Source organism: Apis laboriosa, unplaced genomic scaffold (assembly GCF_014066325.1).
Source record: "Apis laboriosa isolate Shangri-la unplaced genomic scaffold, ASM1406632v1 scaffold11_cov152, whole genome shotgun sequence".
NCBI lineage: Eukaryota > Metazoa > Arthropoda > Insecta > Hymenoptera > Apidae > Apis > Apis laboriosa.
This window is the reverse complement of record NW_025221020.1, coordinates 4,507,471-4,522,133: the sequence shown is the minus strand read 5'-3', so window position 1 is coordinate 4,522,133 and position 14,663 is coordinate 4,507,471. Positions and strand designations below refer to the sequence as shown.

The window sequence follows — 14,663 nt, the reverse complement described above, 5'->3', positions numbered from 1 at the left end:
TTTTTTTTTTTTATAGAGGAGACGATTCTGTGGTCATTTCATCGGAAGAAGGATATATCCGAAGCAAGTTTGAACGAACGGTGTCATCGCACCGAGTTTCTGCATCTACCGAGCATTATCCGCCACCGAGACAGTTTAACTTTGCTAATCAGTCGGGAATTGCCGCTCTCCGCGGCCTCGAGTTGTTGGCCTCGAATCTTCTACGTGCTGCCCTCCGCTTCTAGCCAGTTAAAATTGAGAGCTAAGTCTAGTCGCGAACTGTTGCTGCCAAATTGCTATCGTCTTCTTATCCCGTAATACCCGCCTTATGCCTGCGTAATAATTATCCCAAAAATTATGAAATTTCGAAATTTACGTATTATGTGGAAAGCGGGATCTGGGAATCTAATTATCCCAAAAACTATGAAATTTCGAAATTTACGTATTATGTGTATAAAGAGGGATCTGGGAATCGAGGGTAGGGAAATCTTTTCGTTCGTTTAGAACTATATCCGTATGGGGTGAATCCACGTGGGATTGCGGGAAAGGATTACATAGGATTGTGTTTCGTAGGAGGTGAAATCGTGCACATTCTCTCTTCGTTTCTTTCGCCGCACCTCCAGGGGATACGACGTTTACGAGGACAATGCCGAGGTTTTCTCCTTGGAAGATGGCTATTGTTCCACTGTATGGTTTTCAATGGGAGCGCGTCTTCGAGGAAAATTTCACGGGTTCGGTGGGAAAACGACGAGGAGGTAACTTGGAATCTTGGAACTCGTTCGATGATCGTTCCCTCTTGGAACTTTTTTAAATACGGATTGCGAATCTTTCGATACGGATCGAGAGAATCGAGAGATCGACGGGTAACGAATAAATGGAGGACCAGAAGAAAATACGATATCTATAGAGATTCGTCGAAAAAAAAAAAAAAAAACGTTTCGATGTTCGCCACTCGAATTTCGAACGTGTTTCGGAAAAAAATGGTAGAAATAACTGGCGTGCCTTAACCGATGCGGCGATGTATTTCATTTGCAATTGAAATGAATCAAATCTGCAATTCCTGCGCCATATTCTTTCGACGAAGAAACGAAATAATGGGAACGAATCGACGACGACCTTTGTCGAGTGAGTCACCGCCTCTCACCCCTCAGATATCGGGCAAAAACGATTTTTAAAAGCGATATTCTGTATTTGCGTTGGCCGTCACGGTTCTCCGATCACCTGCTGAACCCTGCCTATACTGGATTACAGGCCAGTTTTACATTAATTGTATGGAGGCAGGGCGCACAATCAGTTTCAGGAATTTAATTTGTTTTCAATTTGGCCGGCGAACGCACGGCCAAATAAAGGTCTGATGGAAGGTAACACATGCTCGTCTCGCGTTTAATTCGAGCAAAGTACGGCGCGTTAGCCTATCCGTGTAATTGTTGGAACGCGAGCGGCCCGCAAAGTTAAAAGTGTTCCACGGTTAAAATGTATCGGGCCATGGTTTTGGCGGCCGATCGATATATCGGAACGGATATAACCGTGGCCCATAATTCACTCTCCGTTATAACGTAATCCTTTAATTCGCGCCAATATAAATTAGAATAAGCTCCGATCTGTCCGGGTTGGGTGGGATCCACCTTTCTCTTTTTTCCATTTTTTTTCTTTTTCTCTTTTTTTCTTTTTTTCTCTTTTTTCTTCTTCTCTTTTTGGAGAAATTTCCACCGCGACCACGCTACCACCCACGCGCGCCGCACTCGTTCGTTCGATATTCTCCGGCGCGGCTTCGAATTATGATTGGTGGCCCTCTCAAGAGCGGAGTTGTGCAGTGCATTGAATCGGGTGAAGATGGATCGTTGAATCGGTAGAGCAGCACGTAACGCTTAATAAATTCATCCTTTCTCGTCAATCGAGTGTACAAAGTGGGCGTCTAGGTGTCGAAAAAGGAGGGCTCGCGTGAATTCCCCGTACCGTTTGATTAATTCGCGCTTATTGATTTAAACGCGTTCCCATGCATTTATCATCGGCTGTCGTCGCGGAAGGCGATTACACGATCTCAAAGGGGATCAAGCTTTCCGTGAGCTTAAATCGACCTCGTAAATAACTTTCGAGCCTTTTAAGTGGATTTTCCCCTCCCTCGTGGATCTCTTCGATTTACTCGATATTATTACATTATCAAACATCGCCGTTCGAATACCTATAATCGGTGCTGTTTTCTGCCGCTTCTCGTTATTATTCGCAAATTATCGATCGATCGCCGATCATCTTCCTGCCTCGATCCCGAACAATCGATCGTTGTTGCCGAATCGTTTATCGCGATGCTCGTCATAAAATTGTGTCGTCGAAAGGACACATTTTTTGAAATGTGATTTATCGTTGCGCGTATCGAATACGAATAACAAAAAGGGAGAAGAGGAGCGAATATAACTCATTTCGTTTGTCACGCGTTTCGTTCTTCGATTCGTAAAACGGTGATCGCGCCGAAAAACGTATCGACGCGCTCGCGTGTCGTCGCGAACCTTTCATGCAATATTCAAACGCGACGCGGAAACATCGATCTATCTTCGGCGACGAACAACAACGGGAAACAATTTCCCGTTTGCGAGGCGCGTAAGACACGTAGGAGGAGGAGGAGGAGGAGGAGGTGTCGTCTCTCGTCGTGGTGGGAAACGGCTTGAGCCGGTTATCGATTTAAACGTTTTACTACCTTCATAATCCGTCGCGGTTTCAGAGAGAGAGAGAGAGAGGGAGGGACGCGAAAGTGGCTGATCCTCCTCTTCGCGTGCATAAACCACCTTAATGCACCTATCGTGAGAGTGCATCATCGTTTCCCTGCAAATGACACTCCCGTCCATTCATTTTCTTTTATCTCTGTTTTGTCCATTGTGCCGCCCCGACAAAAGCCTCGTAACGATTTAATAGAAAAGATCATCCCCTCCCTCCCTCCCTTCCGCGTCTTTCGCTGTAAGTTTTCTTCTTTTGTCGGGAGCTCGAATCTCGTAAGCAGAACTCGTTCCGCGCTGAATTCAACGCGGTTCGATACCTCTCGATGCCTTTCATTTTTTACGTCCATTTTTTCTTTTTTCTTTTTTTTTTTTTTTGGATCCGCGTGCAATAACTCGCGAGAGGTTGAATGCCGGGGGAACGAGTTTTTACACGGAAATACGAACTTTTAAACTAGCCTCCTCCGATCCAGGGAATATTCGAATGGTGGTCATCCTCCGGTTTAAAGCGCCATTCGCCGTTATTAATCCGCGCATACGATGATTACTATGGAAGATAGGGAGGGGTGGTAGGTAGAAGAGGGAGCAAGTTGTCTCGCCACGCTTTGACGAGCGAAGATAACGCTTTGTGAAATCGTGTACGCGTTTCGCGTATCTCTGATTGAATCAGACGCGCGGGATCGATAATTTAAACGAACTAAAATCGTCGTATTTTCGATCCCCTTTCATCCCCATTACCATACCGATAAAATTTTCTTTTGAATATCGCGTAAAGTTGTACATAGTCGCTTTGTCTTGTCGCGAAATATGCGTTTCCCCTCCCCGTGCGAATCGATACGACGCGATTATCTATATATTCGAAACTCGGAGGCCCTCGACTTTCACGGCGCTTTAACGAACCATCCAAATTGATTATTGGACATAACGCTACACCTGGAATATACTACTACGGTTTCAATGAAACAAGCATTTGACTCGGGTTAAAAGACCTCATACCTCTTGGCGTGCATAAACCGCCTTAATGCACCCTCGGTAGCAGGCCATTACACCACGCACACCCCCTCACGCTGCATTGCACACCGTGCACATCCTCTCATCTTCCCGGTGACTTGCGCCGCGCCGTCCCCACACATTCGCCCGTTCACACACATTAATCTGGCCATTGATACGGACCTACGTTACACGGGCACGAGCAATGCCTCCTCTTCGTGCCACCCATTCAGCTTTCCCCTTAACGCATATTTACGCTGTATCGACCAGCTAGTGGGCGAAATTTACACTACCAACGGCAATACATTATTTCCGCGAACATTAGCGTACCGACGTTATTGCATTCTCCCTGTCCACCGAGAATTGTATACGACTTCCGCGACAATGGATCCTCGCGTTACGAAACGCGTTGTGAAAAAAGAGAAAAGTAGAAAAAAGAGAGAAAAATGTTCTCGAAAACTGATGTTTCCTATTCTATTAAACTTTAACGAGAGATATAATCTCTCGTTTCGCGCGAATTGGCGAAAATTTTCGATTCTCCAACGATCGAGTTTGCTAATTTTTTTTAACATTCTTGCGTTTATCTTCGTCCACCGTTGTTAGTCCTTCTAGCCTGACCTCTCCGCGTGTAAATTCCGCGTCTCGAGGAAATTGGGTCTCGTTCATACTCGTGTTTTCGGCAAGAGTGGCCGCTTATTTCCACCTACCCCTTTCCCAACATGCATGTAGCCCGTAACGTAGACTTACAATAAAAATTTACTCTTGCTCCGAGTCCCAATCTGCTATCCTGCTATTGTATTCCACGGCAGCAAAGATTTTGTCAGCCTTTGTATTATATATAAGACAAGATTCCGGTGAAATTTTACCGCGAGTTTAAAGTCACGACGACAACCTCTGTTCTATGTATAACCCGCTCCCACAAAATCTTCCTACGTCGACTCCCTCTTCCATCCTGAACTTAGGCTTGACTGACTTCCTCGACGTTACGAGACAACCATCCTTGCTCGCGAATGAACTTTCTCTCTCCCTCTCTCTCTCTCTCGGATATAAAACTTCACCAATATGAAACTTCATTTCGCGATATTCGCCAAATATACGATCCCCTCCCAAAGTTTTCATTCAACGCTTCATGCTGCTGGTACGAGGAAGCTGGAAAACGAGCAATCATCTTCGATTTCTTATCTTCGTTTAATTAACTTCGTTTCGTTTCGAGTTTTTTTATTTTTTACGAGGATACAATATTTCCATCGATATTCTTTTCTCCCGAGATTTAGGGGGAGGCCTATAAATCCGCGAATCCGCGTCGCGTAACCAATTCAGTCTGATTATATTCCCGCACGCGATTTGCGAAGGGATTCGAACTTTTTGCGGGTGGGAAACTCTACCGGCACGAATAAGCGAAGCGATAAATATTTTCTCTGGATAAGTCGAGAGACGGATTAATATTCCTTCGGCTCCCTTATTACGTCCGGGACATTGTTATACCGCCGGTATACACCGACCACTTCGCAAAGTTGAGCAATGAATTAGGGGGAGGGGGGTGGGTTGATGGATACTTACTCTCTCGTTACGTTACTACGCCCCCTCGTTCCGTTTTCGAGCAAAGAGAAAGACGCGTCGGAAGAACGATTCTCTTCTCTCTCTCTCTCTCTCTCTCTCTCTCTCTCTCTCTCTCTCTCTCTCTCGATGATCGAAAAACTCCGTTACCCTCGAACTTTTCGATAAAACACTCGCGAGACGCGAAGTTTGGTCGTGAAGAAATTCTCGCGCCTGTCTCTTCCGCGCCCGCTTCCTCGCCAACTTGCCGCTTTTTATTTATTCGCCCTGGAGAGTCACCAGCTGGCGCGCGACTCTGCTGGTTGGCAGAAGAAAGAAAGAAAGAAAAAAAAAAAAAATGTACGCGGACTTCGATATCACGTATATCTCGTACGCGAGGTAAACTTTATTATTTAGACGCTCAGCTGACGGAAAAAAGAGAGAGAGAGAGAGAAAAAAAGGAAAAAAAACAAATAAATTCCACATTTAAGTTACAAAGTTAGAAGGGAACCGCAACTCTCGTGTCAACTCTCTATCCTCGAAAATTGTTTATCGGTGTTAAACAGTGGACGTCATTTACGGAAAGTTGGACGGAAAATTTCATTTTCCCCTCTGTCCACCATGATTTACTTTTATTCGAATTTTTCCCTCCCGGTATAAAATTTTAACGAGAAACTTTTTGCACGAATTACAACAGGAGATCCTCTTCTCGTTTAATAATGCACGCTTTGATATATCAACTCTCTATCCTGACTCTCTCTCTCTCTCTCTCTCTCTCCGTCCATTTATCCCCTCAGTTATCGTTAAAATGCAAAACGCTTAGCCGGAAGATTAGAAAAACTCGTAGCTCGATAACGCGAATAGTTTGAAATAGTAGTGTAGTTACTATGCGTGAAAGTTGAGAGCTGCACGTTGGAGATCAATTACGCGTGTATACACTACGTCGGTACAAAGGCGGTGTCTGAAACTGTGAACGCGAAACGAAATTTCACGTTCCCTTGGCTCGCGATGATAAGAAGAGAGAGGGAGATAATATAAAACTGGGAACGACCGAAATGGGTCTCGATTGGGAGATAAAATATTCATTCGAGTTTCGAATATTCGAAACGATACTCCGCTTAACGTGACAAAGTTGAGATTACGCTAGTCGCTTTTTATAGATCGACGCGGTTTAAAGATATCGCCCAGCTTTTTTTTAATTCGATGCGAGTCACGTGCGATTTTCCCGAAATTTCCCGACCAACTTCGTCCAAGGCCATATCTTTTTTCTCTTCGAACTTGGAGCTTATATATATATATATATATACACATATCCGTTTCAAGCTGCGAGGGTGGTTACCGTGAAGAAGCCCCAAGGGTACAGTGACGTTTCCGTATTTTCAGGATAGCCTGACAACGGAGCGATAAAGTGAAACGGTGCGGATTCCCCGCGAATGGCCGCAGGGCCGGTTACTGCCGCCGCCATTCGGTCACTGATCTTGCCCGTTGTAAAAATATATTTATCCACCCTCGTAAACTAGAAATTCCTCTCTCTCTCTGTCTCTCTCTTTTCCTCTCTCTCTGATGCGCGCGAGATATACGGGCTATACGTATTTACGATTGAATAAATGTTTAGACCCGCTTGTGTGTATTTTTTAAGTAAATATACATATACGTCATATCGTCTGATATCACGATTGGAATATAGAATATTAATAGTATCGACGTCAGTGTAGACGATGTTACGTCGAAGATTCGATGTAATGTATCGTACGAGGTAAACTTTACAATTTTTATCACAATTCTAATAAAAATCGTTAATAATCGAAACTTACTCGGATTTGAAATTTGTAGGATTTTTTCTCTTTTTTTTTTTTTAAGTTTATAGAGACGCATAGGAGACGACGTTCCTAGATTAATTTTACTCGATACGCGAATCTCTTGTAATCCGATACAAAGCAGACATTGCACTCGCGGGATTCGTTATAGGCAACGTTAGACTCGTCCTCCTGGGGACGGGGAGGAGTATAAATCGTCTCGAAAGCTTCGAAACTGATCATTCGGAGTTTATGGAAGCCTCGATCAGTCTCGTTCGAGATTCGTAAAATTCAATTGGTATCACCTGAGGTTTGGCGCGATTGATCGAGAACCGACTTTGGAAACGTCGACAGGAAGCATATCGAAGCTTACGGAACTTGGTCGGGATTGGATTCGAGAAATTAGAGTACGGTCATCCGAGGATCATGAAACGTGTTTGCAAGTATATTTGATCCATAGAATTCGATATTCGATTATCTCAAATTCTCGTAAACTGTGGAACTATATCGTCAAAACCTACGGATCATTATTCGCGATAGAATTTCAAAATTTCAAGGGAATGCCAATTTTGACGAACGGATCTCTCATCGACTTCGAAAATCCTATTACGCGAATTGGAGACCGAGAGAATGATCTTGGGTGATTTCGGATGATACCGAGACCTTGAGAATCGAGAGACGAGGTCTTTCCAAGGTCCTCGATTCGGAAACTTGGAAACTTCGGTGCCAGCTTCGGCGAACTGCACGAGTTCGAAGTCATCCCCGTACCCAACTTCTATCTATCTCTAACAAACTGCACCTTCGTCTTCCCTGCCTCTAACCATTTCTATGGAATCCCAAATTATCTCTATCGAACTCCTCTACGTATAGAGCAAAGTATCCTCTCCAACACAATCTTCGAACACGTGGATTCGCACGTTACTCTACAGTTGCTCAAAGCAAGCTTTTCAACGCGTCCGCCTTCAATCGCGAAATCCGTATCGCTCGGTTTCATGGCTCTAAATTGTCGGGTAACGTGCGGGTGACGAATGGAAAGTAGGAGCGAAAAGTATCTTTTTTACCGTATTAAAGCGATCGTGACGGTGATATTTACAAAGGGGTCGCGGTATCGGTTCAACGATTTCGAAAGGGGACTGCGAACCTTTGCGCGTTATATAGCGGCGTTGTGACAAAAGCGCGTATACGCGCGCACGTATACATTCCGCAAGTAGAGGCGTGCCACGACAGAGATCTCGCCGAGTCAATTCACGTCCCGTAAACGAGCCTTCACGCGCGCACTTGTGCCGCGTTCCAATATCCAAGTCATAATTTTAATGAAATTCCACGTCGCGGCGTCGCAGTCTTCGAATTTCAATCCACGATAAATAACGGGTCAGCTAAACGGTCGCCGTATCGCGGAGAATTTCTCACGATTTCTCTCTGGGGGTACGCGCTCGTCTGGCTTACGATATATATATATATATATTATTTCGCTATTATGGGGAGGAGGTTAAATCGTTGGACTCGTGGATGGATGAGGATGACGCGAATAAGGGAAGAAAGACGGAGGGAGGGAGAAAAAAAAAGGAGGACTTTGCGGAAATAGAAATAACGCGGAAGTATTGGAGAAAATGAAAATTCCCCGGCTGGAGGTAATAGGAATTTTTCACGACGGAGAATTCGCCGTATGTTCGTGCGACGAATCGTATCGCGTGCATCGACGAGACTGACTCTCCGACTCTCGCGCGTCTCTCGGTATTCGAGCAAGATGGATGGATGGAATTTCTTGCGCAAACGAGAGACGACGAATCGCCATTTTTTTTTACGAGGTTATTAACTCTTCCAACCGAAGATGACTCCCTCGATTCGAGTAATTATACGAAATATGATCCGATATTCGCTGTACTCTCACCGATGACCATCTGTATATGGGAGTATCGCATCAATTGACAACTTCGATTCAGCGTATTTTTAGCTTAATATAATTCGATAATTCTTACTATGATAATGGGAACGAGTCGATCGAAAACATAGATATAACGTATTATAAGTAAAGTTAATTACGATCGATGATCAAGATAGTTTTATAACGATTAATAATTGGATCGATCTGATATCTTGTTAATCAATTTCTCGGGGGAAATTTCTGGGAAGAAGGCACATTCGGTTGGGAACTATTAATCGGGAACGGTGTATATTTTGACGCGCGAGAACATTTTCGGCTTTCACGTTAATTAATATCACTTCGTTCGCGGGAACATTACAAGATTTATAGCTAGGAACGGGGTTGCCTCGGAAATTTGCCTGACGCGGATCGTGAAACGGTTCCCGGGGCTCGAGGACCCTTAATGCATCGGAGGCGTTGCGTTATTCCCACCGAATAGGAGCCGCTGAAATGTGGTTCCACCAGGTGGCCCCGAAACTTTGTATTACGTCCCGTGGCAAACAGCTACACGAAATTCTCATCGCGAAGACGAACATCTGATAAAACGTGTGCAGTGTGTTACACCTGACCGATAATAAACCCTCGTTCGAGGGGTTATTCGAAGTTTCTCCCCCTACCTTTCTTCCACGTCTATCCATCCATCCACGCGCAACTCGATATTGCATATCGCTCCACGTCTTCCTCCCTTCGAACAACAACGGATGCCGACGACTTACGAACGCTTACGATTATTCAACGCGTACACACGCGCCGCTTTTGGACACTGTCCAAACTGTTTCGAGTTAACAACGGGATGCAATTTAATTGGTTTTAATTGGACTTTATTACGCGATGACAGTCGCAATTTGAAATTTTATTACCGCTTTTGGACGCTTTCCCCTCCCTCCACCTCCGAAGATTTACGAAGGGGAAAATGATTAATCGTTTGAACCGTGAATTGACGCGCACAGAGAGGAGAGAGGTTTTGTTGTACCTCTTTTTTCGTCGATGCGAGCCCCGGGGACAAATTGATTTTAAACGGTTAACGCGGATTTTCTTTCGCGTTTAAGCTGATAATTAATTCAGCTCGATGAAATTGCTCGATGGATGGGAGGGGAGAAGAGAGTGGAGGGAAAGATTCTCGCGAATTCGCATGGGAGTAAGAACGTGGCGAGAAAGTATCGTTGTAGGCGAGATCTAAGGTAATGGAATGGCGCTGGTGGGAAAAGGACGGGATATGAGACACGGATGAACCAAGATCGGAGGAATGGTATAATATAAGGGGAATGGGAGTTGGAGGACGAACTTGGCAAATAAGAACTATGGGGTAGCGGAGTTGCGAAGCAGAAGAATACTCTCGACGTTGACAACGATGGAATGAGACTGTCGTTGAAAAACACTATGTTTCTTCTCTTTCTTTTCTTTTACCCTCGTTGCTTATTTATTTTTTTTTTTTATAAATCTATTAATTTCGTTGCCAAATGGATCTACTAGCCGTACGAACTTCTCAAACTTTGAGATCTCTTTCTCTCTCTCTCTCTCTCTCTCTCTTTGGACACTAAACACATTTACATACACATTTTTCCCCCTTCTATATTATTCTCTTATTTCCTCATTCCCTAATATTTTCTCGTTGACCACGAGACGAAAGACGAACGTTGCACATAGGATTGGACAACATAAATAATGCCCACACATTCATTATACAACATTAGACGGATTTAAATTCTCTCTCGTTAAAGGAATGATACATTAACCCCCGTGGTTTACGTGGAGGCCCTTTTGTTCCGGTTACGAATTCTGCGTAAACAGGGATTAGCAGCGGGAGAGAACGTTACAACAAGTGTACGTATCCCGATACGTCGCCGCACAGCCCTGTCCCTATCTTGTGTGCGCCGTTTCAAATATAAACCTCGAATATAAACCGCGACTACGTTAAATTACAATTCACTGACGAAACATCGTGATCGCGTTACGCATCTAGCTTTTCGCCTCTCCCTCGATTTTCAATCATATTGCTACCGTCTAACCACCCTCCCTCTCCCTCTCCCTCTCCATCCCCGGGAAACAGTTTAATTCGCGGTGGAATCGTGGAATCGTAGGAGAAAAGGGGCGGTGATGGTTTACACGACGGCTGTAGCGGTCGGTCTAATGGACGCGGAGAATATTCGCCGGTCGATAAATCGATGCAGTTAAAGCGCTTGGTCGATGGCCAACGATTAGGAGATAGGTAGACAGTCATAAAGTACCGGCTTGGAAATGACTTTATTTTAATAAAGACTCGCTAAATTGCAAAGCACTTTGCTAAAACGATTACGCGCGGGGGAAATTGCTTTTAGCGCCACAATTACGTTCGCACGTCGCCTTGCACTCGCCGCCGCCGCCGCCGCCGCATCGCTGTGCAACTCCTCCCCATCCCTCCCAGCCCAGCCTCCTCCCCCGTCGCGGCAAGATCCCGCCACGGCTTCTTTCCGTTTCGTACGACTCAACCGTCCGCCCTTTTATCGTCGATCAGGGGATTTTAACCCTCGACACAGTGCTCGTAGATCCTTTCGATAGATCCTCCGATGTTCTCACCGATGTTAACACCGATTTCCACCTGTTCCTCGTGATTTACATTCGCGCGACAAAGCGAACGATTCCAAGCCGCGCTTGGTTTGATCGTTTCGAGCTCGGCATCGAGAAGGTAAAGGGATCGAGTCGAACGACGAGTATTTTACGGTCGCTCTTTTTCGAGGCCCCCCTCCCTCCCTCGATCCATAAAAATAGAAGGAAATCTGTAACGTTTCCCAATGTAAAACTGTTGCTTTTGGAAAACTGCTTTGACCCCTCCCCCCTCTCCCTTGTTTTTCTTTTTCGAGAAACGGATTTCGCAATTTTTTTTACGAATTCGTAATTCCCTCGCGAAACGGGGAAATGGCGCGTCCATTCCTCCTCTCGTTCGTAAAGTTAATTGCGAACGGAGGGGAATTGGTTCTCTCGGTTTCCGTTTCATCGGCGCTCGGGCAAAGGTAATTCTCCCATTGCCGCGGGAACAATGTGTTACTCCGGTAGTTCGATCCGTTCGACGGATATATTCGCGGGATGATCCAATCTTCGGACCTCTAGCCCTCCATCTCCTCCGTACCTTCGTGTGCTTTCGTGCCGCAAAAACTTCTTTAATCTTGCCTTAAACGTTCAAGGAGGTTCCTCTCTCTCTCTCTCTCTCTCTCTCTCTATTTCTCTTTCGATATTCGGTCACGAATTAAACGTCTGAAGAATCTGAAAAAAGAAAAAAAAAAAAAAAAGGGAAAGAAAGTGAAATAGCGCGCTTAGCTCGTGAAATACGCGGAGAATTCAAAAGAACTTACGAAACACCTTCTCTTCTAGATTCCAACAAGAGCATGGCGAAGGAAAATTTATTATTGTCGTTATTGGAAGGATTTTTATCTTGGGATTTCAACTCGACTAAAATTAAAAGGATACTTTTCTTTTATATTTTCTTTTTTTCTTTCACAAAAAAAAATGGAGGAGGGCAGAGAAATTCGGGCGAGTTGCATATGACGTTCGGATGCGGGTGAAACCGGGTAGATGGCTCGGTGAAACGAAGGGAGGTTGGAAGAAGCGAGGGAGGAGGGTGCAGGTCGTCTCTCCGGCGGCGAGACGAGCGAGTGTAAGACTAGAATGAGGGGCAAACGTGACGGCAGGGCCGTGAAGCGAATCAAACGATTTTACGCTCCAAATTCCAGCTCTTTGAATCAGCCAGCGTGGAGAAGCCCTGTAAGAAATGGCAAAAAGTACAGTTATTTCGTTTCCCGTTAAAGTGGCTGTATTCGTTTCCCCGTATCGAGTCACTCGTCCTTCCGCAGCCTTCGCGGAATTGAAGATTGTGGGTCAACGAGACGCGAAAGACGACGCGCGTATCTCTCCTTTCGTCCTCTTCATCGTCGTGAATCGAACGACGAGCTTAAACTTCCGTGGAAATTTGATCATTTTTCTACGAATTGGAAATTTTCAATTAGTTTTACGTAGCGAAATTTGTCATCGAATTTATGATTCGAACACAAAGTCTCGTCGAATAATATATAAATTTCCGTCGCCGTGATAAGAGTTTGATCGTTGAGGATCTCGCACGGTTATCGTGGCGCGACACACGTCTGGTTAACTGGTCGTTGTTTCGAGTATATTTTGCCAAGTGGTGGGACGACACGGGGAGAGGTTGTGTGCACCGACCGTTTCTCTCCCATTAATGTGCAAAATCGTATTTGCAATAGTAAAATACAGTTAAGCAAACACAGCTGCGCCGCATTGCGTTCTCTGAGCGTAGTTAATGGCGGCGCTAGTGCTAGCTTACTCTCCGTCTCTTTACACCTCACTAATTAGTAAATATGTTGCGCTCGTATGTACAGCTTTATAAAGCTGTGTCTATGCCACTGTTCTTGATGATTCGGGATATCGAACGTTCGTTGCTTCCTTCATCCTTTTTCCCCCAATCTCAACTTGCGAACGATCTCGACTTCCGTTTCAACGATCTCGACGATCCGACTTTTCCATTTTTCCTTGTCCTTTGTTCGCATAATACGAGCGTAATTGAAGTAAGAATGGAATCAAAGAAATTTCGGTCGTCTCTCGAGGAACGGTAACGACGTTTCATTGAAGGGACGAAGAATTGCCTCGAGAGTCTGTGGACACGCAACACGGCCCAGCAGGCAGCAGGGGTCGTTAACCGGTGTGTCTCTTTCTTCTTGGGCCGGGACGGATCGAGCATTTCGCGAATCATCGCGGTTACGGACGGTGGATGGGCCGTCGTTCTATGCGCGTCCATTCAGTTGGCGCGCGAATAGCCTGGTGAAAAATCGAGAGGCGAGAAAAAAAAAAAAAAGAAGAAGAAAAAATGTTCGATATTGAAACGGATGGTGGAGAAAGGAAGCGTTGGAGTGTAATGCCAACGACTAAAACTCGTAAATAGAATACAACGCCTTGCCCGGGTATTGTATTTATATTCTCTTTTCGCGACGATTCCTTTTTCCCCGCTCGTCCCCCTCCCAAACAAAATTTATATCCTTGCCCGCTTTCAAACGAAACATCGCGGATCAAAGCGGATCCTATTCGCGGCTGTCGATCGCGGTAGAAAAAAAAAAAATAGAAAGAAAGAAAGAAAGAAAAAAAGGAACACGAACGAATCGAGCGGAATACGTTTCGTTTGTGTGTCGATACGCGACACCGATACGAAGATCGGTTTCAATGATATCTTTCCCCCGCTTTCTTTTAAACTCGCGACGTTACAAGAAAACCTGTCGGGGAGGGGTGGACGGTTGTATACAATAGAACGTTGGAGAGAATAGAGGCGGCGAAAAAATACGGAACAAAAAAAATACGGAAGAAAGATAAAAGAAAAGGGGGAAGAATAAGAGTATTGACGTGTGTATAGAAAAAGGAAAAAACACGATCGTAGCGGGTGGCAGGTACGCATCGCGTGTTTTTATGATTATGTACGTCGCATGACGTCGTCGCGCACCGTCTGGGAGGACTTTCATTGAGCGGACAAACCCCTAGGCACGGATTCGAGAGGAAAAAAAATTGTCGATACGGGGTGGTAGGTAGATAGGTAGGTAGATAGGTAGGTAGGGGTTTGGGCACGAAGCGAAGGGGGGATAGGGGGTGAGAGTGTAGAACGGGCAGTCTGCCAGAAAGGACGGGGCGAAAGGTGGAGGGATGAGGTCCGATCGTGGGGTATGCAATGAAACAGAGAGAGGGAGGAGGGAGGGAGGG

General features: G+C 45.2%; 1 protein-coding gene across 2 annotated transcripts in view; it reads left to right on the top strand.

The window, feature by feature from the left end:
- The window catches only part of LOC122719450 (Down syndrome cell adhesion molecule-like protein Dscam2), a 128,391-nt gene that overhangs the window by 18,753 nt on the left and 94,975 nt on the right, over positions 1 to 14,663 (top strand). The gene's annotated exons all lie outside the window — the stretch shown is intronic.